Source organism: Arvicanthis niloticus, chromosome 9 (genome assembly GCF_011762505.2).
Source record: "Arvicanthis niloticus isolate mArvNil1 chromosome 9, mArvNil1.pat.X, whole genome shotgun sequence".
Classification (NCBI taxonomy): Eukaryota; Metazoa; Chordata; class Mammalia; order Rodentia; family Muridae; genus Arvicanthis; species Arvicanthis niloticus.
In genome coordinates, this window is record NC_047666.1 from 76,751,034 (window position 1) to 76,775,960 (window position 24,927).

Genomic DNA, 24,927 nt, shown 5'->3' on the forward strand with positions numbered 1-24,927 from the left:
TTCCGGTTCCACGTCACAGCCTTGCATTCATAGCGCTAATGCGACTCCATAAAATAAAGTGTAGTAGATAAAAATAGAAAGCCGCCATCAGTGAGCCAGCCTGTGAAGTACGATGACGAATTCCTGGATGAGAAACCTCCTAGACTGGCGTATTCTTATTTGCAGCACTGTTTCCAATGAAGTGCTTCTTCCCTAAATATTTGCAGTGAGATGAGCTGTGGAGACTAAATGGAGGATTCATATCGGGCTTTCATATACGAAGGAAGACAAGTGTTACAAAGATAGAAGAACGAAACACCGTGACATTAAGATCTCCCAAAGGGAAGCGTTCCTAAGGGAAAAAATCCATAGGGTGTGATACAAATTTAAATAAGGAAAAAAGAATATAATCCTAACCAATGATTTCTACTTTGAACATGCAAGGGATTCACTTAAGAAATCCAGTGGCAGAATATCACAAAGAAACCTTCTGAGACAAACTCTAGTGTGCTGGTTTGCCAACTGGGCAACCCAAAATTAACATGCAGCCACCCAATATTTAACTCTTTGTGTAACAAAACATAAAATTACTTTAGCTTCTTTTTTCCCGAAGAAAAATATCAAAAAAAAAGGACCATTGAATGTACTTTACACTGAACAAACCAATTTGAAAATTTTAGCGCCTATGTATTTTATGATATACTCACCAAGCATTTTGAAAATTTTGAGCTCCCACTATTCTATAGCAACCAACCAACCAACCAAATCCTACTGCCTACATTCCCCAGCCATGGGATTTAGAATACATGCTTGAGCCAAAGCCTCTATCAAGACCACTGCCTGACCCTGCATTTAATGCTGGCTTGCAACCAAGTGGGGTACCAGAACTAGAGTCATTGAAGGAGTTACCTCTGGAACCAAAAGCCTGCTGCCTGATTCTTTGCTGCCCCTGGCTTTGCCAATACCAGAGGCACCTGACTGGTTCTGCTAGCTAGCTGACATGTGCATCATAACTCAACCATCCTACAGTCATCTCAGCTGCTGCAGTCATTGCTGGATTAACACTGAAGACTCCCAAGTTCAACCCTCCACCCATATTACCCACCCAGTCATTTCCCAAGCCAGATCTGCCACCTCAACTGTTAGCAAGTACACTTTGATTCCCAAGGCCACCTGGGTTACCACCAAATCTTCCACTTCTTTCTATCTATTGCTATTGTGTTTAGGTTCGACACTGGATATATGCACACTAATTCCTTTAATGCTCAGATTTTCTCCACAAAGAGATTGTACAACAATGTAAATGCAGCAAAAGCAAAGCCCAGAATTGTAAAAGTGTCTTTTATTTGACTGATGTAGTTGTCATCTCAGAAACTTACTGCTGAATAAATTCACCTTTTCTAGTTCATTCTGAACTCTGGCTGGCTGGTTCAACTCAGCTGTTCTGGCTCAAACTCCTCTCCAAGCTGACTGATTCAATCTGGCTTCTCTCAGCTACTCACTGAATTGCTCTGATTGGCCTCAAATTAACTCTGGCAACTTGTTCTAATCTTCTGTCTCCTTCTTATTCTCTGGCTTCAGTTGCCTCTGCTGACCTGCACTGAACTGCAATAGCATTTTTATCATCTTCTGTTGATGTTTCATGAGTTCATCCTTCTCATCTTCCAATAGGCAAATACAGTCAGACACCTTTGCTGCTGCCATTAGGTGTGACAGAAAAACTGAAACAATGAGGGATTTGTTATCAGCTAAGGTACCCCTCCATGCCCACAAAATCCAATCCCTCATTTTTAAAGTGTATCATTATTGTATTAACAAATATATTCCCATGTGCTTTGAGACTTATTTGAATATCATGTTCTTTCTTGTACAAGCTGGTATTTTTGCTAACTCATAGTTTTAGATCAAGGATGTTTACAATCAGAGATTACTTATTTGAACTGCTTTGGAGTTTTCTGTGGTCATGTATAATCTATGAGCCATGCACAACTATTCTATAGATGGAAGGACACTTTGTACCCCACATTTTGCAAGTATGGATGATTTGACAGAGGCTCAGTTGTGCCTCCCTTTTTGCAAGAAGGGGAAACTTATCATAAGGCACCTGAGGCTGTAAACAGTAATGACATGTAAGAAGCATCCTCACTTTTGTATAATGTCAATTATTACAAGCTGCACAGCTTCTGCTTTTGAAATATACTAAAGATTTTCTTGGTTTTTGACCTATGTCCGGATTTCATTTAAGTATGTGCTCCTTTGAAAAAAATCATATACCAAACTATGAACTCAAGATTATTGATCAAGTTATTCAATATTATATATAGTTTTGGGGTTTTTGTCTCCTAACCTGGAAGTTTGAGAGAGTGTTAAAGTCCTCTACTATATTCTTGTGTGTGTGTGTGTGTGTGTGTGTGTGTGTGTGTGTGTGTGTGCGCGTGCGTGCCTGCATGTATGTGTGCATATAGGCATGTGTATGGCATGGTATGCAAGTGGAAAACAACTTGTGGGAGTTGATTCTCTCGTTCTACCATGTGAATCCCAGGTCTTCAGGTTTGCCAGCAAGTGCCTTTACCAGTTCAGCCATCTTGTTTGCCCAAGATTCCTTATTATTTCATTTGTGTGTTCCATTTTATACTTTTAACAAAATTTGGAGTTATAAATTATACTTTATTATATTAGGATACTTTGTTTCAACTTTCATGTATTTATTGACATTGTGAACTAACCATTTTGTTATAGTCTTTATTGTTTCCTGCATATTATGACTAATATCATCTTTTAAATTTTGTTTTAATTTGCCTGCTGTATCTCTCTCTTTGCATCTGTTTAATTTTATAATGATATGCTCCTGCATGAAGCAGGTCTCTCAGCTAAAGAAAGTTTTCTCCATTAGATGGAACCTTATTAATATGGAGATTTAGTCCACTTACATTAACTATCATAATTGCTTCTTTTGCTTATACTTCAACCAGGTTATTCTATGCATTCTTTTCCTGGTTTCCTTATTATTCTCTGAAGAAATTATTTTAAAAATCAGTTTGTTCCTACTCATAAATCTGATAAAAGATTTGCAATGACCTATATTAAATTAACATCCACACTCATCACAGAGCAATGTGATTTCATTTTCCTTTTTGAAAAGTAAAAACTCAAACTGAGTGTCTGTCTTTCTTTCTAATCCCTCTACAATTTACTGGAATTACTATCATTATATTATTATTATTATTATTATTATTATTATTATTATTATTATTCCACCAATAAAATGATTGTTTATTGAATACCTACCTAACTTAAAATAGTTGCCGTCAAGGACTTTATATGTTGGTTTATTTTACCCATACCACAATCCCATGAACCAAGTGTTATTCTTGTTCCCAAATAAAATGGGAAATTGTGCTTCAGAGAGTTTAGTTTGCCCTGCTATAAAACCTACTATGTGTCAGAGTCAGCCTTGGAACCAGTTACTTTGGAATAAGACCCACACACTTACCTACCATCACCTTCTCACCCTTGGCTTTTATATCTAGAGTAACAGATAGTATCATATATAATATATAATAAACTAATAGTGTTCCACTAAGCCCCTCTTCCTCTCCCAGACTGAGATCATCAGTCACAGTTATCCTCATCCACCCTTGCATACAGCACCCTTATTAATCTTCCCCCTTCACCTTCTCCACCAGAATATAAGCCTCTTGGGGAAGTGTGCTCAGAGCTGCATCCCAAGCATGGCAAACAATGCACAAGACGCAATCCTCATGTGCAAATGCAGAGTGAGTAAAAGGGACCGTGACTGGTGGTGCTCACCTCAGGGCCCTTTTGTGGTTAGCTGCATCGCTCCCAAGCTTAGGTCTGATGAACTATTCCCTCCTTCTTACAGAGCTGAGAACCTTGGGTCCACAATGAAAATGTGGAGTTATAAAGTTACTTAATGTCCTTTGCCCTAGAACTATGTGTCTTTTTGTCATTACCTTGTAATAGTCATTCACTGACAAGGAGCCAAATTCTGGGGATGTAGCAGGATATTTATTCTGCTACATTGTATTCACAGTGGAGCTCAGTGATTAGGCAGTAGAAGAGAAGGTGGAGCTGGGAGAAGAAGAGAGGATGTGGAGGGGAGAAAAGAGGCAAAGGAGGAGAGAAAGACAGGAAGGGGAGGAGAAGAAGGAGGCTATCAGCCATGGAGGACCACAGATGGGTGGAAAGCTGTCCTGGGTAGCAACTTCTATCAAAAGGTTAGATATTGTGTAACAACTCTAATTGTGTGGGTAACTTGGTGATTGAGCATTTCTAAATATATAAATCCTTTAGATAATCATTAAGCTTTAAGAGTCTCATTTCTACTGGGTACTGTGAGGATGGCAGATATTGTCTGGGGTTCAGCCGAGCTTTGTGGATGCAGTGTGGTGGATTGGCAGAGCCATCCCCCATGCTGCTTTCTCGTGGGTGCCAGGGCCTGCACATCTAGCTAGCTGGAGCCCCAATCAGAGCCGAAAAGTAGCAGGAACATGGTGGCTGCCCAGGAACAAGCTGGACCAGGTGCCTATTTCTAAATATCACCCCCTACATGGGGATAATTATATTCTTATTTCCTTATATGTAATTATTAAAATCAGGTTTGTGTAGAAGGACTCTTGAAAAAGGAATGCCTATCCTATCTAAAAATCTCCCATTATGTAAAACCAAATGTGGTGTTTGAGAAGCTCACCTACTGAGATGCAAATGGAAAAAAAAAAAAGAAAAAGAAAAAGAAAGCAGAAATGAAATAGTTAAATTTTCATTCGTGAGCAAATAAAGAACGATGCCAATGGGGTAAGAAATAAAAAATTAACTAAGGTAAGAGGATAAGTTTTCCTGTAAGATGAAATTTTCCTTAATTAGATTAAAAACTAATTTGAAGCTGCTACTGTGTGTAACCGTTTACTTAATATTAGAAATGTTAGAAACCACAAATCGAGGTTTGGTATCTGGATTGTCTGTGACTGCATAGCAGAGCCTATTACCATTTTATCAGTATGAACTCTACAGGGAACCAAAGTTTGACAGAAACACATCAAAGGCACAGGCAACTTCATACCAGGTACCCACAGCAGAAACAGTATTGAACCTTGACTGCATAGAGGTGGTCAAAACTCGAGCTGCCTTCTTCTCTCAGCTAAGAGCAGAGTCCCAGTTGCATGGGCTCACTGTCGCCAAGTTCCACCGACCAGATCTTAGAATAACATGCATGTGTTGTCTTGTATTTCTGGAGGTCAGAAGTCTCTAAGGGTTGGCAGAGCTGTGCTCCTTACAGAGATCCCGGAGGAATCTACATTCTGGTAGAGGCAGCCTGCTTCCCATGGACCTCACCTCTGACTGATTCTATCACTCAATCTCCTTCTCAGACTTGGCCCCTCACTCTCTCTTATCAAGACCCTCAATTTCATCCACCTGTCAGGATAATCCAGACTATTTCTCCTTTTGGAAATCTTCAGTTGAGGGGTTGGGGAAACATCACAATTGGTAAAGCGTCTACTATATAAGTATTAGGTCCTGAGTTCTATCCCCAGATTACATGTAAAACAAAAAACAAAAACAAAACAGGCATGGCGGACCATGTATATAACACCAGCACTGTGGACACAGAAGCAGGGGGATTCCTGGGACTCATTAGCTAGCCAGCTTAGATGGTTCAATGAGCCACAGGGCAGTGAGAAAGCCTGTCTCAAAACAAACAAACAGAAAAGCAGAGCTGGCCTGAGCAATCTGCATGCACCCATAGACCCTCACACAGGCACACAAAGGAAAAGACAATAATAAAGATTGGAAGCTATTCCTGTGAAATACTATTTAAGAGAAAAAGAATGGTAGCACAGCCCAATCTGAGCACTTATGAGGCTGAGACCAGAGGGTCAAGAATTCCAAGTAAGGCTGGAGAGATGACTAGATGGTTAAAGGTACTGGTGGCTCTGCCAGAAGACCTGGGTTTGGTTCCCAACACCTACAGTGAAGCTCACAACATGTATCTCTGGTTCCAGGAGACAGTGCTCTCTTCTGTCCTCTAAATGCACCAGACATGCATGTGTTGAGCAGACATATGTGCAGGCAAAATGCTCACATACATAATATAAATGTTTTAAAGAATTTTTTTAAAGAGAATCCAAGATGACCTCTCAGCTCACAGTAACTTCAAGGCCAACCTCGGCTACATAGAGATCTGTCTTAAAAAAAGAAGAAGAAGTAGGAACGGTGGTATCAAAATATTAGAATGTGGTTGGGGGGGGGGGGGGAGATGGCTCAGAGGTTAAGAGCACTGGCTGTTCTTCTATAGGTCCCGAGTTCAATTCCCAGCAACCACATGGTAGCTCACAACCATCTGTAATGGGATCCGGTTCCCTCTTCTGGTGTGTCTGAAGACAGATACAGTGTATACATACATAAAATAAATAAATAATTCTTTAAAAAAAATACTAGAATGTCAAAAATCTAAATAAAACACACTAAAATTCCTGTAAGATTTTGCTAAAAGTAGTAATTGAAAGAAAATATAGCTTTTTAAATCTTAAGAGTGAAGTCAAGTAAAGTTGGAAGAAAAGGCAGGTGAAGAACAGAGACAGGCACACATGGGGAAAAGACAAAAATCATTATGAATTGATCGGCATAACTGAGCTGGAAGAGTCAGCACATAGACTCAATCTATTCACTCCAGTCCAGGGGTCGGGCAACCAACCCTCAGCTTTCACCTACCTCTGGCTTCTTCCTGGTCGGCTGGACTTCTGGACTAGAAGAGAACTGTCTTCTAAACAGACTTTAGCAGTAGCCCCTGGCTATAGATTTCCTACACTGACTAAGATCCTGGTCAATAGGACATGACTTCTGGGAGAACAAGAGTTGTCAGTTAAGAGAGAGTTGTTGACCGTCACCTGTACTCCTCTTACCTCACTTGCCAATCCCCTTCCTGAGCCAGTAGGAGGGGTGGGGGAGGCATCCAGCCCCGGAATAGAGGGCACCTCTTTGTTGCCTCTGAACATCTTGACTCCTCATGGCCATGGCCTTCTTTAATCAAGCTAGAGGCCAGGCAAGGCTCCAGTCAGTGTGGGTGTGGTTTTCCACTCCAGCCCTATGCATCATGCATTGGTAACTATTTCCCAGAGGAAAACTCCAACACCATTGACAAATACTAGGTGAGATGAAACAAATCATCACTTAAAAGGTCATTAAGAGCAGGACATGGTAATTCCAGTACATGAGATGCTAAGGCAGGGGGATCATGAGTTTGAAGCCTGCCAGAGCTACATAGTGAATTCAAGCCCAGCCTGGACTACATAATGAAACCCTTTCTCCAATTAATAATAATAATAATAATAATAATAATAATAATAATAATAATAATAATAATGGGGCCAGAGTGACAAGCTCAGTACTTAAGAGCACTTACTGCCCTTGGAGATGGGCCCAGTTCAGTTCCCCACACCTACATCTATCGGCTCACAACCATCTCCAGGGAATTCGATGACTTCTTCTGGCCTCTACCACACCCACGTGTGTGTGCACACACATGAACACATACATAGCTATAAATAAGTAATATAATATACTGTATATGAGTTATTTAAATAGTGCCAAATAGTCTCAATTCTAACACTGATCCTAAAGGAGGACCAAATGGCACTGATAACTGTTTACAAAAACAGAACTTCTAAAAAGTAACAAAAAATGACCACATAGATAAAAATAATATGAGACAAAATATAAGTGGTTGTTGCTACATAGTATCGCCTTGCCACAGAATAGTTGCTAAGTTTTGCTACATTTTCAAAACTAATAGAATCAGAATCACATCCCAGAATCCTTCAAAACTAAACAAGCAAAAGCTTTTATGTGAAGCAAGCACTGCTTTGGTTGCAAATTCTAAAAAAAGAAATGCCAGAAAAAAGTTTCTTCGACTAATCTTAAACATTCCAGTATAAAAATTGCCAGTGGTCCTGCTGGGACTTCAAATCGATGCATCACAGGGAAATTAATCAGTGTGACTTCACCACATTAGCAAAGGACATTGCCGACAAAAATCCCTTTCCAATATTGTCTAAATGAAAACTTTCAAGAATCATTTTTAACTGACCTTCAAAAGGTATTGCTGTTTCAAGTTGTATGACTGTTGCGCACACAGTCTGTGGGTGTAAATCCCAGTAACACACACATACACACAGTTCAAGTTATATGTTGACATACTTAATACAGATTTGAGTCATTCCTTTAAAAAAAAACTATTAATGGAGAACATTTAACCTTTCTACTTATACACTAGGAATTGACAGATCATGTATTAATTTTTATAAGACTGCATTATTATTCTTTTATTTTATGTATATGAGTGTATCTATGTATGTTTGTGTATCACATGTATGCAGTGTTCACAGAGGACATCAGAAACCCTGGAGCTGGCGTTACCAATGGTTATCATCTGCCATGTGGATGAATGCTGCTCCTAACCATTGAACCATCTCTCCAGCCCCCCATGTATTTATGCTTACTGTCTTACTGAAACAAGGGGAAGAAGTGGGGGAACACACGTAAGAATGAAGATGTAAATAAATCAGATCTTTAGTTAGAGTGTTAAGTTCTTAGAAAGATGAAAGCAAAATTCAAGTGATGGAACTACTACCAGAGACAATAACCCACCAAGGTCTAAGTCACAAATTGAATTGCATCTCTTTAGAAAATGATTCGTGATTGCACAACTGAAACACAGAATGAGTTTCACTGATAATAGACGTCAACATATTAAAATGATAAAATGTTCATTTAATTTAGGTCACTGGGTTTTGGTCTTTTGTTTGTTTGTTTTGAAACATGACAAAAAAAGACTCCAAAAGCTGTTATCATATAATATAATTCTGGTTGGGAATGTTAAGTATAGAGTATGCCAATATCCATTGGTTGTTTTAGAAAATGAATTGATAGAAATAACGAATTGTATTTATGACTTAATTTGTGGCACTTTTATGGAATGAGCTTTAACTCTGTTTTCTGCTTAGAGTAGCTGAGAAAGCAAACACCATACCAACCTATGTGACCTGTGTATAGAAGCCTAGAGACATCTAGCTAAGAGACGGCATTTAGAAGGGAGTGGTGGTATTAAATGCTCTTAGCATTTGAAAGTCATCAGAAATTTTATAAAGAGGAAGCCAGGGGTGTCAGATTCCCTGGAAGTGTAGTTAGAGAAGGTTGTGTGGGCCTGGCATGGTTAGTACTGAGAATTAAACTCAGGTCCTCTACAAACTCGTTAAATTCTCTCAACCACTGAGCCATACATACCTCCACCCTGTGGTATCTCTGACTCTTTAATTCAACGACCCTGGCCAGCAAGCTGTAAACGCTGGTACGGCCAAAACAGCCCCAGAAGTAAGAGTCAACACAACAAGCCAAAGTTCCTGAAGAACAGAGAAGGCGGAATTGAAGAGAAGAAAATAAAACCCACAAGCAAACGGCAGCACCAAAGAAGGGCACTGTGCAAGCCTGGAGGCAAAGTGGTACACGTTCCAGAGCCGTCAGATTCATGTCTCTAGAGGCGCTGCAATGTGCAAACTGTTGTTACAGCTTCAATTCTGTCCTGTAGGCAAGCCTTGAAGTCTTAGCTTCATAGAGCTCCAAATGTGATCACATTTGGAAATAAGACCCTTGTGTATGTAATCCATTCAAACAAGATAATTCAGAAGAAGAGTGGGCTCCTTGCCCCATATTCTGCTGTCCCTCAGAAGTCTAGGAAAAGATACATAGCCTGTGAGAAGGCTATGTTAAGGCAGAGATGATGATCTGATGCTTCCAGAACCAATAACTACTGCAGCAAGCCAGAAGGACACCAGAACAACCACTTCCTCACAGGCTGCAGGCAACCAACCCCGAATCCTTCAGAACACTGAGGTAATCAATTCTCGTTGTTTACGCTACTCAGCCTGTGTCTCTTTGTGACAGCAGCGTTGGAAGCTAATCTAACCCCACGTCCACGTGAGCTCATCTGAGTGGATTTCTGTTCCCTGAAAGCAATTGTAACAGGAATCCAAGCAACCTGGCGTCTCCTCCCTGCGCTCCAAGCTTAGGGAGCACGCCACGCACGCCGCCAGAAGCAGGCTCTGCTCAGAAATTTATTTTTAATCTCCTCCGAGACAGAGATAAATGAACAGGCAAAGTTTAAAAGTTCTCATCTAAGAGCATGATGAAAATAGTTTTAGCTAAAAAAAAAAAAAAAAAAAAAAAAAAAAAAAAAAAAAAAAAAAACTTTGAGATCAGATAAAACTAAACTGTCTTGGGGAAAGATACTCTCAATAACGCATGCTCAGATAGATGCCCAGTATGTCTCTGGAATAAAGTAGTCACCAGATGCATAAGTCATTTTCTGTCCATTGCCCCAATAAAAACTAGAGAATATGTTTTAAAATATCTTTAATTTTAGACTAGAGGGATAGATTACTTTTTCCTTCAATAAAGTGAACTACCAAGGCTGTGCTGTCTGCACATTTCAAACCAGGGTCTTTTGTTTTCAGTCCCAAGTGTGTGCCTCTGGCCTACACTAAAGCTGTACACTCTGAACATTCCAATCCAGAACGGACTGTTGCTCAGGCCTTTCCCTTCCTCAGCGCCACAGATAAACTGGCAGACACCCCACTAAAAGCCCTGTCTGCGAATCTTTAAACAATAGATTCCCAGATATTGGAATTTCTCAGAGGCAGAAGTGAGCTGCTGCCTCAAGCCCCATCAGAGGGCCACCTATGGTTACTGACCACTTCACCTCTCTTCCCCACCGACTTCCCTGCTGCATACCAGGAAAGCAGACTTTACCAAAATCATAGTGATGGAGAGGGTGCAGGTGATACAGCCCCAAGGGCGTAATCAAGGGAGAGCTGGCTCCACCACTCATCTGCCCTGAGGTGGAGTGGGCCCGGGGGGTGGGGTGGGGGGTGTTGGGGGGGGTGATGCCCTCCTCCTCCCACCTCTTGCCACCTGCAGTAGTGAGGAGATCTGGCCCCCTGAGATCAAGAGAGTATGAGAGCTGGCCCCGCCCATCACTTGCAGGAAAATGGTCCCTGAACCTCGCCTAAACAACACAACGATGAAGGCGTGAGTAAGCCAGTCCCGAGGGTGTGAGAGCAGGAGAACTGGCCCAGCCCCTCACCAGCTCCAGCACTTGGGAGAGTGGGCCTCACACTTCAACTGGGGAGCAGAGTGGAGCTGGCTTTGGAGGCATGGGTGCGGATGAGCCAGCCCTGAGGGCATGAGAGCGGGAGAGCTGACAATGCCTCCTGCCAATGGTGGCATTGGGTGGCCTAGCCTGGGCAATGCTCGCGAGCACCCCCTGGTGGTACAGATAAGGAAGAGCCACCCTGTCTAAAGCCTCAGGCCCAGATCCAGTGCTTTGAGTTGATCCACCTCAAAATCTCCATCATTTGTGAACTGCTGGGGCTCATGGAAGGGCCAGTCCTGCTGATCCAAAGCTGCGGGATCTCCGTGACACAGGGCAACAACAGGATAGGCAGGAAGAGTCCTGATGAGGATCCAATATTGATGATGTCACAGAAGCCAAAGACCCTGAACCAGACCAATGACTCATTGTGATGAAGGTGTGTGGACAGAGGGATATATTGTGGGATACACTGTGACAACATCACAATGAGAATTGTCATGTCACCCACTGACCCAAATGTGCACATGCTCACATACATTACACTATCACACACACACACACACACACACACACACACACGATTTATCACTTTAAAGTTGTATACATTTAGTGTATGCCATGTATTTTTACAGGGGTATACTAATCTACAAACGTGAGGTATCTTTCTAATTTCAGATATTTTACATTTTCTCTCAGCAGTGTTTTGCAGTTTCCTGTGTATATTTTGCAAATTTCTTGATAACCTTGTCCCTAAGAATTTTATGACTTTTGGTGTTGCCGTGAATCATGGTTTTTATTTCATTTTCCAGTGGCTTTTGCTAGCATGGAGACGTGTCCGCATGATAAACTGGAGCCTTGCTCAATTTACTTCCAAGCTCTTAGTCTCTCTGGCACTGCTTAGGATTTTCTATGTTCAAAACAAAGTCATCTGAGAGTAAATAACTTCAATTCTTTCCAGTGTTTGCCCTTCTGCTACCTCGCCTTGTTGCTCTGAAAAGCCTTCCAGGGCAGCATGGAGTATAAATAGCTGACCAGATATCCTCACCTCTCCTATTAGGGAAGAACCTGATCCTTCCCTGTTACACATGATGTTTACTGTGACTGTCCTTGCCCAGTTAATGAGACAGATCGCTGCTTTACCCTAAAACACTTACTATCCAGAATCCAAACATGGACCCAATTGTCTGGCTTCTGTTGTCACTCTGAGCTCACGTGGCACCTCCCTATCAACAGCAGGTGACACTGGTGTTTGGAGTTCAAATATGTTGTGACCCATGACGGCATACTCACATTTGCATTTAACTCTGCTGCCAGGAGTACTATGCCAAAACAGTAAGGCTATCTCCCTCTGGTCTTTGCTTAAATTCCACCATATGATTGAGAAGCCTTTCCTGGCCACCTTAAAGAAAAGAAATACCACACACACACACACACACACACACACACACACACACAATTCTTCTCTGCTCCTTTCTCCTGCCTGTCCTTTTTTCTTTGCTGTGTCATTTCTCTAACACATCTTTGGGTCTTTTTTTTTTTAAGCTTTTATTATTTATTTATGTATTTACGCTTTTTCTCTGTGTGTGAGTGAGTGTGTGTGTGTGTGTGTGTGTGTGTGTGTGTGTGTGTAGCTAGAAGAATATATCCTGAAACTGGAGTTATAGGTGGTCGTGTGCCACCCAACATACGTGCTGAGAACTGAACCCAGACCCTCTGGAAGAGCACCAAGCGCTCTTAACTACTGAGCCATCTCTCCAGCTCCCTTTGTTTGGTATTCAAATGTCCTGAAAGTATCTAAGATCCTTGAAGACATATATTTTAGAAATGTTAGGTGACTTACATCATACTGCAACCTGCTTAAAATTCTAGTTCAAAGATCTGTGTTTGGCAATTAAAATATGAGATAAACCTTATTCTGGGATGTAATTACCATGGCATGATTGTCAAGACTGCACACAAGGAAGATCTCTTGAAAGGCATTTTCTCTAATAGTTCAAGAGATACTGCCCCTAGATGTTGTCAACCCTAGATGTTTTTCTAGTTGGCCATTGACAATGATTTATTTTAACTCAAGCACAGCAGGTTGATAAGCTTCTATTTAAGATATTCACCTTCAGAGAAGGTGGCTTGGTTATTCATGGGTCTACCATGCAAGCATGAGGACCTGAGACTGGATACCTAGCCCCTGTGTGCACAGCTGGGTGTGACAAAGTGGGGTGGCTCCCACCTGTAACCCCAGCACTGTGGAAGTGGGTCCCAGGGACTTACTAGCCTGTCATCTAGCCAAATGGGTGAGCTTCATGCTTGCTAAAACCTCTGTTTCAAAAAAAATAGAGTGTGATAGAAGAAGGCACCTGAAATTGACCTCTGGCACCCACACCCGCGCATGCTGTCACATGTGACTACAAACACACACACACACACACACCACATAAATAAAGAAAAACTTGAAAGAAATGTCATGTATTATTATAATGGTCCTGGTTTGCTAAATGACTTATGCGCGCTGTGTCTGGGGTGTAGAAACTGACAAGGTGCTATATTCTGGATCTTAATGAACTCCAAGGACTGTGTGCAACTCTGCCCCCCCACCCCACCCCCCACCCCACCCCCCCCCCCCCCCGCAGCTGGTGGGACTGGTAGGAGCTGTGTGGTAGCTACAGGCTGGGCTCTGGGAGTGTGTCTGGGAGGGAACTGAGAATCCTGACACCTTTTTCTCTGCCTTTGCTTCCTAGCCACCATGAGGTGAGCAGTTTTCTCACCTCCAGCATGTGACTTCACCATGACATCGTGCCTCTCCATAGACCCCACAGGATCAACTGACCACAGACCAAATAAACATTTGTTTATTTCAGGCATTTTGTCAAAGGGACAGAAAGCAAACTGTCTGCTATATATGAAATCCTAGACTCTTGGAAGTAGAAGAAATAATATCAGGCTTGAAAGGATATTATTAAAGTAGAACCTGACTAACTATTATGGAAGCACAGAAGAAGGAAGGGGTGGTGGTTTGAATGAGATATCCCCCATACTTTCCAGCATCTGGATACTTGGTCCCCAGTTGGTAACACTGTTTGGACAGGCTTATTAAGGCCTTGCTGGAGGAAGTATGTCACTGGGGTTAGGCTTTGAGAGTTTAAAGACACAAACAATTTCTAGTTTGCTTTTCTATGTGTATTCACCATTCAAGATGCGAGCCCTCAGCTCCATGATCCTGATATTATGTCTTCATTCTGCCACTGGGGACTCTACCCCTGTGGAGCCATAAGCCTGGACAAACTTGGTCTTCTATGAGGTTCCTTGGTCGCGGAACCTTGCAGAAAGCACCTCCATCTTAGAAACGAGATCTTCGCTGTTCCAAGATTATGTGTAGTATAAATTTATTGTGGAAATAAATGCACAAAGTGTTTTTACACCCATAGAATTAAGTATTGAATGCAAGCTACTAACACTTTCTGATTATTAAAATGACATGCAAAAGAAATTAACTAACCAGAAAATTAAAGTAGCCTTTTCCTTTGATAAAACTGCCCCTTTTCCTTTTCCTCTTCCTTTTTCCTGGGGGAAAAATGATAATTTACAGACTTGTATTGTCAAAGCCATATCTTGAGAGTCAGTGTCTACACACTATTACATGCAGAAAAATGAGATATTCTGGACAAGACCTTAGAAAACATAACATCTCATTTCATTCGAAACATGCAGATTTAGAGTAAACCTTGGAAGCTCGAAGGGGTGTAGTGTGCTGCCAAGGTGTAGTATCACTTAGACAAGAGGACTGAGTTAGTCCGCCAGAACCAGGCTGACTCCCTGACAGGCTGCAAACTGGCAGTCTGGGAGACTAGGCCTGAGTTCTGTTTCCTAGAACTGGAAAAGAAAACAAGCAGTTCCAGGAAAAACCACCCCTCATGGGCAGCCAATTAGGAAGCTGCCCCACCACCTAGCCTGAGCCCTGAGCCAACCTCGTGGATACCCAATCAGGAGATGTAGAAGCTGCCCCACCACCTACCTTAAGCCAACTATAGTTAATTAGTAAAAGTTCCCCAAATTCCCCAGAGCCTTAACCAATCACAAGGGCACCCATATCCCTGGAGATAGAGCCAACCAATCATGGGAAAGAAAGGCAAAAGTCACCCACTCCTACCCTATAAGGCTTTAAATTGACCCTCCAACGTCCACCCCTCTGTCTTCAATTCTGATATATAATGGACCATTGCATGCTGGTTCTTTGCAGAATAAACACTCTTTGCTGTTGCATACTATTTGAGTCTGGGGTATAAGTCTTCATGAATCACAGACCCTTACAAAATAAATTGAAATTATTCACACTGTCCATTAGAAAGTAGTTACCTACGCATAAATCCATGGTTGCACTTCAAATACTAGCTTTTATGTGGATTAAGTCCCAGTTATTTTAAAGACCTTTCTTCAGACCAGACGCAATCAATGTCCATGTTAAAAGTATACTACATACTCTCACTTGAAACTGTATACAGACCAGGCATGGTCATTCACACCTATGACCTCTGCATTCAGGAGGTGGGTGCAGAAAGATAGTGAGTTATAAGACAGCCTAAGCTATATGTGAGAATCTGTTTCAAAACAAACACATCCTTTCTTGCAAACAGTCATTTGCTAATTGACTTTGATTGGCAGCCCATGAAGCAGGATTTATTTTTTTCAGTGGACATGATACATCATCCCTCAGAAAGTATTGTGGGTTTTGTCTCATATACAGATGGCATGAATCAAATACATCAAAAATCAAGACTGTTCACTTCTAAGAAGGTGTGATGTATTCACTGGAAACTGTGGTGTGAACTACATAATCGGTTGTGTTACTTTTGCAATCAGATTAGGAAAGATCAATGTTTAATTAGCTGTGTGGAATTTAATATATGTCTTGATGATCAGAGCATCCAGTCCTAGACTGATAACAACAGTGACTGATGCCACCTTCATCCCACAGAGATTTATATTAAAAAAGGTTTCTACTTACACACCCGTAAGTACACAACCTGGGCTTATCCTGAGGGAGACATTTCCAGCATCCCTTCAGAACTAGGGGAGTTTGGGAAAACTGAAGCCTCAGCCCACCTTACACCAGCCTCAGCCCTACCTCACACCATCACACGTGACCCTCGGGCCTATATTCTAATTTTAATATAAAATTCCAATGTCAGTCACTTACAGCCATAGTTTCCTTTGCTAATACAAAATACCCTAAGGAAAGAAACTCAGGGAGAAAGATCCATTCCAGCTCATAGTTCAAAGCACAGTCCATTAAGGCAGGGAAAGCAAGGCAGCAGGAGCCCTAGGTAGCTGGTCACACCACATTCCAAAGTAAAGAAGCTGAAAGCAATCAGTGAATAGATCTTAATTCTCAGCTCACTTTCTCAATCATAGATCTCAAGATCCCTCCTGCCCAGGGAATGGTCTCGCCCATAGTGGACAGGTATTCCTTCTCCAGTTAAACAGCAATCAAGATAATCACACAGAAGCATGTTCAGAGGTCAGTCTCCAGGTACTTCTAGACTTTATCATGTTGGCCACACTCACCATCCACCAGAGTAACTCATGCATGATTGAAGAGTCATCTCATGTGATTTTATTTAACATAAATAATCCTCAAAAAGAATGAGAGGATAGCCAGAAAGAACTTTTCTATATGAAACTAGATACCTCGATCATATACATATACATACACACACATACACACACACATATTTGGTATAAATACCTACAAAATCTAGGCCTACTGATAAATTCAGTGGGAGATTGCTTGCCTAGCATATGCAAAAGCTGTGGGTTTAAATCCTCAGCACCACATAAAATCAAGTTAAAGGGGGTCATGGTGGTGCACGCCTTTAATTTTAGCACTTGGGAGGTAGAAGCAAGTGGATCTCTGTGAGATAGAGGGGTAGCCAGTGGTATTACACAAAGAGACCCCATCTCAAAAAAAAACAGAAAAAGGGATGGAGATAGAGATAGATGGAGATGGAGATGGAGATAGAGATGGAGAGAGAAAGAGAGGAGATAAAGAAAATTAAGTTCAAGGCAAGCTTATGCAGCATAAATCCTCTCTCTCTCTCTCTCTCTCTCTCTCTCTCTCTCTCTCTCTCACACACACACACACACACACAGACACAGACACACACACACACACACACACACACACACATGTGTCTTTAGCTGGAAAACTAATGCTTAGACAGCAAGTAGACACTATTTCTTCAAATTCAGAATATTACCTTTCCATCATAGAAAGTCATTTAGCTACTGTTTTTATCCCTGTGCGTGATCCATCTACGTTTACCTGACTCTACAAAGAATCAAAGCACAGCGCTCCATATGATTACACAATGCAAAGGTGTTTGGGATATTATTCTTGACCAAATAATCGAAGACATCAAGATCATTTGTTTCCCTAGATCTTAGGACTTAAAGCCCTGGTCTTTACCTGTGGAAGGCAGCATGATCTATGTAATATCCAGTCAGTTACAGAAAATGAATTGATTTTATTTTAAAAGACTATAGACGAATTAATTCCATCTCCAGCTAAGTCACTGGTGATTCTTATTTCTCTGAATTTACTTTCACTCGTCTTTCAGATTTTATTGCTTTGTCTTTTGTGTGTGGCTGGGGTCCAGATTGTCAGTCCTTATCACCTGAATTGATGGATACAAATTAAACTGTAGGGATAATAGAAAAGCAGCAAACCCTTTATTGTACAACCATTTTAGCCAGTGCTCGAGAAAAACCTCTAAACCAATTATGTTACAAGCATCCGACAATTTGGACACCTGATACAGAGTCAGAATCCTAATTTAACCTCATCTGGTGTTTCTACTATAACTCAAGAGCTCAAAATTAATCTGAAAATGTGTACCCATTATTCATGTCCAGTTGGTGTTCTGCCGTGATGCCGGAGAGAAAGGGATTAATTCGTGTGAAGCACCAAGGTCAAGTTTGTTTTGGAAACAACACCCCATAGCATTAAGTTTATATTCGGTGACAGGTTAGACAGTGTCCATGCTCATACTGGGCTAATATGTAGAACCAATAGGAGCCATGCAACAATAAAAAAAATAAATAAAATAAAAAAATAAAAGGTCACCGCTTGGCGACATTTCAAATACCGTATGAAAGGGAAAAGATTGTACATTCTTTTTAGCATATTTTAAGAGCACAGTAATTTCTCCCCGTGTTAGTAGCCTGATCTGTGGGGGAAAATCCACTGTCACTTCCACTTCTAATCTCTCTCTATTTTCAAATAACCTTAGCATAGTGCAGCTTTAGCTCATTAACTATAGATATCCATCACTTTTCAAATTAGATATGCTTCACTGAATGTGGCAGCAGTGTGAATTTATACAGACTAAGGCTGTTTTTTTTTCCAGTGACCTCCCAAATATAATAGAAAAGTGATAACATTAAAAACTTCTCTCCAGAAACTTTTGGCACAAGAGAGGTAAGAGAGGAAAAGCTGGACCACAAGAGGCTCCCTTGGGGTAGAACCCCACGTGGCTCTGTCTGTCATCAGCTTGAGAGCGAGCTGCAGGACTGATGCTCTGCTCCGGTTAGGAAAGTGACCAGGTAGTACGGGGGAAGCCTGAGCTACAGGCAGTTTCTTGGCGGCGTCAGAACACTCAACTTCCGCTCCAGGCCTGTTTTGCTCTGTCTATGAAGTGTTGGAGGCTGCACGTGTTTAAACACTGGCCCCTTCCACCGCAGTTGGTGGGGCTATTTTGAGAGACTGATGAACTTCCAAAAGGTAGATAGAGGCTTATTGGAGCAAGCAGGTCACCTTGAGTGCTGTGTCCCTGCCAGGCTCCGTTTCTTCACCACAGCTAGGTGAGGAGGTAAGGAATCCGGGAGCAGGCTCCCTCCAGCATGAAGTCTGGACCATGATAGACTGTATCCTCTCACACTGTGAGCCAAGATAAACCCTCTAACCCTTAAACTTCCTCTTGTTAGGCCTTCCAACGTAGCAGTGAGAAAAGTCCTACTGAGAAGCCCTCTCAAAACTTGCCCCCTAGATAGGCAAGTGCACAGCTCTTAAATGCTCGCCCCGGAAACCAGGAAGACCTCATGCCCAGTTTTTTTTTTTTTTTTTTTACAACAAAACAGAACTGACCTGAGTCATTTGGCTGCACAGTGTGGCCTGTAGCACAGAGAGGTTATTTATAAACTTAATTAATGCCAGTTTGGGTGAATATTCATATTTCTGTGCCAAGCTATGAGTCACTTTGTACCCTAGAGAAACTTAGTCATTTGATTAAATTGCACATCTGTAAAAAATATGAGTAAAACTTTTAAGATCTCTAAAGACTGAAATATGATGTCTATTTAGAAACTAATGAACCAGGAGTCATGGTTCATGCCTGTAATTTCAGTACTCGGTAAACTGAGACATGATAACTTGAGCTGCAAGTTCAAGGCCAGCCTAGACTGCAATGTGAAACCTGTCCCAAAGGAGCAAATAACTAGCTATGCCTGTAGCTCAGCTATAGAGTGGCCAGCATCAGTGAAGCCTAGGGTTCAATTCCCAGCATAAGCCTGCAGAGGTGGCACTCATGAGGTGGAGGCATAGAATCAGAAGTTCAATGTCATTTTCAACTCCATAGTGGGTGTGAAGCAGCCTAGGATACATAAGACCCTGTCTCAAAACGAACAATAGCAAATTGATTAATTTAAGATGATAGAAATGACAGTCCTGATTGGAAGATATTTGTATTCAAATTATCTTTATGTATAAGGTAGTGATTTGCAAGGGCCAGGGGTGGAAGGGGTGGGGGGAGGGTGAGTAGGGAAAATGTATAAACTAGGAGGCAGGAGCAGGGCCTGGTAGGAGGTCTGATACTACCTTGGGCAAAACAAAACTAAATTAAAACCTCTCCATTGCAAGATGTTGTAACAATGATGTTGTCTTTATAACACACCATTACAATAACACATATAATAACTAAAAGAAATGTAACCTCCAGGGAATGGCAGGACATTTGATACCCCGAGAGTCTAATTCAATGTGCTTACATATTAAACACAAGAGAGTTTGGTCTGATAACTCGAGATTTGAAAGTCTGATATATTTACACATCTGGCCAAGTGTATTTTTATATTCCGCAAAATTACATTTTCTCAGCTTGGAAACCATCAGGAATTTGAATTTTATGTATATTTTGAGTCTTCCACTACTTAGGACTGCTCAGAAGGAACCTTGCTGAGTGTCTGGGTGGAGGAGGGCTAATCAAAGAAGCCTTCTACTGTGTAGCACACACTGCGGAGAGGGGCTTGACTGTCTTCCTCCACTGTGGTACTTCTCATTTGGTATGACTGTGGAGGACACAGGTTTTCTTGGAGAGGAATTATTGAGAGTACAGTAGGGTTTAATTGTTACCAAGAATCAGGAAAACAAGCAACTTTAATTAAAACTCGGTATATGCTTTACAAATGCCCCACTTTTTTGCTTGAATTTTCTTTTATTTTCTGATATTTAGCTCATTCTAATTAGAAAACCCCTTCTCCTGTTTTCTTCCCTATATGAATTTGCTCATTCCTTCCTAGATTTGTGCTTTCTTCTGCTAAATTGTCACACTACAAAGTCCTTTCCATGTCGAGCCTCACTAGAAACCCTTTGTTGCAGTTCGTGTGCTTGGTTCTTCGAATTTTATTTGTGCCTGCTGACTGCACACTCTTTTCTTCAAACCATGTTAACGTCTGATGAGAGCAGTCTTCTGCCCATGGATTGGTATACTGTCTAACAGCAAATAGATCAAACATTGGGGGGTGATTATTTGAATTACAAAGGACATCTTTAAAAGTGACTCCCTTGGTCACTTCAAGTGTTTATTTACTCGGCACCTGGACCTCTTTTAAGGAAAACGTTTGAAGCAGCCACTGAGAAATAAAGGTCACTCCCCAGAGAAATGCCCCCAGGACAATCGGGCAGTAGTTGGGAAAATGTCATTACAAGGCCATTAGTGTTCGCCTCGTCATTTAGACAAAGCAGAACATCCTGGCCAGAGATAGCAGGGGCTGGGGCATTGTAATTGATAAACGCTTCACTAGCTACAGGTATACAATAAGCCTGCTATTTCTGATTAATTAAAAGCATCCACTAAAATACAGTTTAATTGTTACCAAGAATCAGGGGGAAAAAGCAACTTTAATTAAACTCGGTGGGTGAGAAAAATATTAAAAACAGAAACAATAATTAAAAGGGCAGGGGACTAGGAAGGAGGCTCGGCAGACAGAAGTTAGCAGAGTTGGGGAGAATGAGTAGAAAAACAGCTGAACCAAGTGTGACCAAGATGCACACGTACGCATGCGTGGAACTGTCGAAGAATCTTCAAGGATTAAAATCAACCAGACAATGAGCCATTCAGCAGGAAAGAGACCTTCCTGTGCAATCATGACAACTAGAGCTCAGGTCTCAGCACCAGAATAACAAGACCTTGGCAGCCTATATGCAACTGTAACCACTCCCAGGCTTGCTGGCTTACAGCCCAGCCAGAAAACATAAGGGGCAAGTTCAGTGAGAGACCGTGCCTCAAAGGAATAGGAAGAATGAGTGCATAAGGATACCCAACACCCTCTTTTCGTTCTTATGCATGCATATGTGCATGCTCTTCTCTCCCCCCCCCTCTTTCTGTCTCCCTCACACACACACAGACAAGCACACAACACAGGCGACAAATAATTTAAGAACTCTATAGAACACTACAGTGTGGTTTTATGCATCAAATTAAAAAGATTTTTTATTTTTAAAACACAAGTTCGTTTATTTTTATTAGTGTGTTTGTATGCATGTGTGTGTCTGACTATGTGTGTGAGAGAATGTATGAGTGTGTGTTTTTATGTGTGTGTGTCTGTGTGTGTGTGTGTGTCTGTGTGTGTATACCATGCCACAGCATCCTTGTGGATGTTTGAGGACAATTCTAGGAAGTCTATTCTCTCTTTCCACAAGGTGAGTTCAGAGAATCTGAACTCAGTTTGTCAGGTAAGTGCCCTTACCTGCTGAGCCATCTTGCCAAACACAGTTGTTTCTTCAGTATTTCTAATGATCCAACTTACCGCAAGGTCCACTGAAATAACTGTCGTAGATTATTGCTCCACAAAGCGAGTAATAATTATGACAGACTTTGATAATGTATTATCTCAGCAAACTAAGGTCTCATAAAAAAATGAATTTACTTTATCACAGAGATGAATGTATCTGTTAGAAAAACATGTTAAGTAGTACATGTGGCACAGGAACATACTATGTTGTGGATGTGAAGGAAGGAGATGTTTCTGACATTGGTCATCTGTCTTTCATGTCCCTGATCAGCTTTTAGGGCAACTGTGTAGGTTCTTAGAATAGGGCTGAGTTGGAACTGTGGGTTGGGGGTAGAACCATAGAGAGTGGATGGCTCTTAGCAGACTCTTAGTGAAAGGAGACTCATGCAGCGTGGCATGAACCTACTGAGGTGAGAAAAGACCACTCAAAGTGGAACATTAATTTTTAATACACCCTCAATGCACTGTTATTAACTTCTCAGAGCTTAGAATTGCTTTTAACAGGACAAAGATCAGACTCATGACTAGCTTAGTTGGATCCACATTCAGATTTTACTAACCAGAGACTCTAGCTGCTATGGGTCATTCATTAGGTCCGAGGAGCCTCAACGCTAAGGAGAAATTTCTAGATAGAACAAAAGGAGAAGGAGTGACTGGGGCCATGTTGGTGAACCCCATGGAAATGTTGAAAGAGTGGTAAATATTAGTAGCTGATAGTAAAAGAAATCTAACTGGGAGCACAGGCCCTTTTAGGAGTTTTATTTCAGAAGCCAGAATAATCAGAATCCCTCTCAAAATCTCTAGTACACTGTCTTCCTACCTTGAAACCCTGGATACCAGCCCGCTGAGTACTGAAAGTTTGCATAAGGAATTCATGCCTAGCAATAAGCATAGGAACAGATGTCCCTTGCTGTATTACTGTTCGAGGGGATGCTACAGTGAACCATCCAGTCAGGAGAATTCGAATTGATTGGGTCAATCACAACAAATGAGAGCTTCATCCAAATTAATTATTCAAAAATCTCCAGTGTCATCGTGATAACCGAAGTCTGCATAAATGTCGAACTTATGAAGTCCATAATAATGGAGGTGATGCTAGAGTCCTTTGGGGACAGAACTTAATAATGTTTAAACCTCAAGTCATCAAAATGGCTGCCATCTACACAGAGGAAGACATGGGGATGTGAGTCCTGAGCACAGCTCTGGGTGGGTGAGGATGCTTTAGCGGCCACTGCGAGTGTATTCCATCTACACAGCAGAGATGTGTGGTGTTACTTATCTGTTTTCGATGCAATGATATGAAACTGTTTACCCCAAACCTACAGCTAAACAGGACATTTATTTAGCAGGCAAGTCTGTGGGTTAGCACTTTGGACTAAATGACTTGGTAGTTTGGGACTTAACTGAGCTCACTCACGTGTCTGGCAGTCAGCTACAAGTCAGCAGACCTTGGATGGCCTGGGCTGGAACCAGAGCAACTCAGAACTGCATCTCCTCTGCAGCAAGCCAACATCTCTCACTGCAGAGTCAAAGCAATAAAGGCAACAAAACCCAGGCACGCATCTTCAAGCCTCTGTTTACACGGAATGTGCCAACCTCCCATTGCTCATAATCAAGTCTGATTATTGCCTGGGCTGTCTACTGTGTCCCTTAAGGCAGTCCTACAAGCAGACTTAAGAGGTAGTGAGATGGACTCTGCATCATTAGTCAGAGAAGACACAAAGTAAAAGGCCTGGAGTGGCTAGTTATGTTATGTCTCCATCGAAAACCATTCCCAAACTTTTACTATGAAACAAGGGCCATCTGACTCACTTCCTTTTCAGGATAAATCCAGTTCTTTCCTGAGCCCAGAAACACTCCTGCTGAGGCTAGGTCATCTCCAATGTCCTTACACAATGACTGGCAGTTAGTTGGCCTCCTATCAGTTAGGCCATATATATGAAGACACTAACCCAGGATGGCCCTTGATAAAAGATGACAAGCACCAAGGCATAGCCAATTGCTTTACTTAATGACTGCTTGGTTCCATTGGCCAGAGAGTGTCATATGGTAAAAAAACAAATGAGAAAAAAACAAAAACAAAACAAAAAAAAAAAAAAAAAAAAAAAAACACAGAACAAGCCCACGATTTGTGTTGGAGGAGATTGTGCTACCATGGATACAGGAATGGGTGATTACTGGTGACTATTTGTTTACCAAATTACAAATGATGCAAGAGCAGCTTATGAGATCAGCCTAATGGCATTATCAATGCAATGACTATCAGAATCCCACAGAACAGATGTTAGGAGAGGAACTTACAGAGTCTCTGGTGATGTTATAATGACATTTTGTGTAGTATTTCAGTAAACAGTAATAAAAAAAAAATTACATTCAGGAAATTTTGTTCGAGGCTGGCGAAATGTACAGTTCTTGCCGAGGACCCAGGTTCAATTCCCAAGCACATCGCTTGAGCAGTTTATAACTGCCTGTAGCTTCAGTTCCAGGAAGTCTAATTTTTTTTTTTTGATCTCCACAGGCATCGTGCTCACATACACAAACCCATATACAGACACACACACACACATGTACTTAAAACTAAACAAATAAATACATGAGGGGGTCCCTTCACATGTCATGCTTGCAGGGAAATGATCAGGTGAGATGAGAATGAAACTCTAATTTCTAATTTCTAAGCCTAATTTAGTGAGCCATCACTGGTTGAAATTTCTAGGGTCTGATAC